The following is a 3,287-nucleotide window of genomic DNA, read 5'->3' as shown; positions in this document are numbered from 1 at the left end:
TAATTTAACCGTGAAAGAGCTTCCGTCGCACGTTTATTTTTAACTTTTCTCCTCGTTGTATAAACTTTCGCACCGTCGAAAAAAAAATTCGACAATCATTTCAGACAACGTCGGGAGCGCGGAGAAACGCCGTAAACACGCTCTACTCTCGGCTTGCTTCCTTCAATTGGTGTCTAACAATTCTCTCGCAGGGCGAAGAATCATTTTCTCTCTCGTCTAAATATCCTTCTGTTGTTAGGTGTTTTCGACTCGGGAGCGCTCTTTCACGGGCGGTCGTATATGGTCTCTTTTAGGGGTTTAACTAGAAACCACGACTCACGCAAGCCGAGATAAGCGGATTCCGCCGAGAAGATCCTAAAACTAGGAATTGCGAGATATACGAAAATGTTCTTCTGTCGCCTGTGAAAAAAAATGAACACTAGCAAAGAGAGGGCGAGACACGAACGTTCCATTTAACATTCTCCGCGTCAAACGCCGACGAAATGTCCAACCATCGCTCGTACGTTTTCGCCAATTTCGCAAGTTGTTCTCTCTCTCGCGTTCGACCATCGGATCCCGCTCCGAAACGTTCGACTTTTCGGCGTTTAACAGTTTCGTTTTATCTAGTCGAACGATGAGCGGGACCGAAAAAAATTTAACAATGAAGAGAGAACCTTTTGCTGCTAAAGGCAAACGCAAGCAGTCTTTAGTTATATAAACGACTCTCAGCCAGGCGTGGTCCAGGAATTGTATCCGTGGACCGCAATGTGCGTTCGAAATGTCGATGTTCATGTGTCCTGCAGTTCACACGTTGACGCGCAATTAGCTGCGTTCTTCATCGACCCACGAGCCAAGTGATCCACCGTTCAGGGTAATCGTATAAAAATTTTTGTTCAAATTTAACAACTCAGCGTCTGAAAACCAGTATGTACGTGATTTAACCTGGTTTATAAATTCGTTCGATTGTCCATAGAATACTAACTCCAATCCAAGCGCAAGATCGAGTATCGGTATTCGGACGTCGTCCCGTCATAGCTCTGTTCACAGATTTACCCGAGCTGATTGATTAAGACGACACGATAACGTCCATGGACGGATAAAGGACCGTATAAAACTGCAGAACCGCCGATGAAACAACGCTCTGTGGCGCATTTCTCTTCGTGCGGCGAGTTTTCAGTCCGTTCCGGGTGGTAAAGTCATTCAAAAACCGTGGAAAATACGAAATGCACTGTCGCGCGTAACACAGAGTCTCCTGTTCGCTGCTTACATATATATTGGACGTGTTGGCGGTATCGCGAGATTCGATACGGACTCCATGGCCGGCGTCAGATCGGTCTACCAACGAAGGAGACTACGCTATCGTTTTCGCTTCTCAGCCGGTCCGTAAGCGATACGTTACCATATTGTCCGTCGTAAGCAGGCGGACTTGCGTGAAGTTGCGTCTTCGTTCGTCGAAGCGGTTTCGTGGTTCGATTTCCATCGGTTACCCGGATACCCCCCGCGTGAAAGCCTCCGTGTCACACTCTAAATTTCGTTTCTCGTTTAACACGAAATAGAGAGAGGCTAAAAGGGGGTGTTCCCTTTGTCCAAAGACAAAATTTATAGAGAGAAAGAAAATAAAATGAGAGTCTCTCACGATGCGGGCGAAAAAAAAAACAAGAAATTTAACAATTTTTTTTTCGCAAACCCATGCAGTTCGTTACCAAACGTCCCAAAATATTTCTTTATATTCTCTCTCGTGTTTTCACACGGGGTCGAGGGAGTACGCAACACGAATCAAGAATAAAAATTATAGAAAGGAAAGTCCGATAAGAATATTTCGAGATTCTTATAACCTTCACCTCTTCATACTTCTCCGAAATCTCTCGCTTTCCTGGCGCGTATCTATTTAACAATTTCGATTCTCTCCTCCTTTTAACTCAGACGTCGCAACGAACGGGTACACCATGCATACGATCCATTTTACGTAACGAACCTTCTGCCGGTAAAATACGCGACAGATTCATTTGTGTATAGATATATTTTTATATGAGAATGTTCGGATTTTCGTTCGTGTTCAAGTTGAACATTCTTGTTACGACGACATTTTGTATTTATCGAAGGATCGTGCGGTACCCGTTAATAAGAAGTAAACGACGTCCCGGGAGAGTCGAAACCTTTCTTATACGCTACGGAAAGAAGAGCCGAGAAAATAGAGAGGAAACTCTCGATTTTCTTTCGTCGGTAAACTTTCGTTCTTTCTATTTACAGCGTTCGACATGAAACGGCGTTGCTCTCTCATTTTTTTAACTTTATTTAACGTTAGCGCTTGTTCGTACGAAACGCGTCGGCGGATACGAAATACGGACGGGAGTATCGACGATGAGAACCAAAGCGACCTCCTACACGTAACCGTAATATCTCTCCGCATCACGACTGCCGTAACAACGAATTGTCATTTAACATTTTTGGTACCTTTTTTTTTTTCGTTTGTTTGCTACTACCTCCAAATATTTCTTTCCCTTTCTCTCTCAATCACCTATCGTGGCTCGTTTATACGCATTTTTGTTGTGTACGGCCAATATATTATTATTTGTTAAATACGCGAGGAGCTGCACTTTTCATCCTCATTTGTGCGTATCATGTGTTATAGTCATATACTTTTGGCTGCTTTTCACCGTTTTTGCGTGTATTCATATTGAGAGTCAGATTTTGGCACGTACTGTATATATGTTATCATGTGTTTCGTGTCTTGCGTATCATGTGTTTTAATATCAAGAGCTCACGTAGTGATAGAGTTTTCTCTCTTTCAAACTTTGTAAGTTTGTTTAAACTTTCGTTAATGATCCTTCCGCAGGTTCACCTATGGAAACCTTGTTACGACTTTTACTTCCTCTAAGTAATCAAGTTTGGCCATCTTTCCGGTAACATCGGCAATGCCTAGACACTGCCACGCACCAGTCCGAAGACCTCACTAAATCATTCAATCGGTAGTACCGACGGGCGGTGTGTACAAAGGGCAGGGACGTAATCAACGCGAGCTTATGACTCGGGTTTACTGGGAATTCCTCGTTCATGGGGAATAATTTCAAGCCCCAATCCCTAGCGCGAAGGAGGTTCAGCGGGTTACCCGGACCTTTCGGCCAGGGAAAACACGTTGATTCCTTTAGTGTAGCGCGCGTGCGGCCCAGAACATCTAAGGGCATCACAGACCTGTTATTGCTCAATCTCGTGCGACTAGAAGCCGCTTGTCCCTCTAAGAAGATTTGTTTGTACGTTGGTAGTAAAAACCACACCGACCGAAGCCGGGGGCCTTCGAGATACCATAA

The 3,287-nt window shown here is 44.2% G+C and overlaps 1 non-coding gene across 1 annotated transcript; it reads right to left on the bottom strand.

Moving 5' to 3' along the window:
* Nucleotides 1-698: 698 nt before the first annotated feature.
* LOC143266331 (5.8S ribosomal RNA) lies at nucleotides 699-853 on the bottom strand. The gene has a single exon (XR_013041352.1). It is a non-coding gene; the product is annotated as a 5.8S ribosomal RNA (ribosomal RNA).
* Between the last annotated feature and the right edge of the window lie 2,434 nt (nucleotides 854-3,287).

This window comes from Megachile rotundata, unplaced genomic scaffold, assembly GCF_050947335.1.
Source record: "Megachile rotundata isolate GNS110a unplaced genomic scaffold, iyMegRotu1 scaffold0240, whole genome shotgun sequence".
Lineage (NCBI taxonomy): Eukaryota > Metazoa > Arthropoda > Insecta > Hymenoptera > Megachilidae > Megachile > Megachile rotundata.
This window is presented reverse-complemented; position numbering and strand designations above follow the sequence as displayed.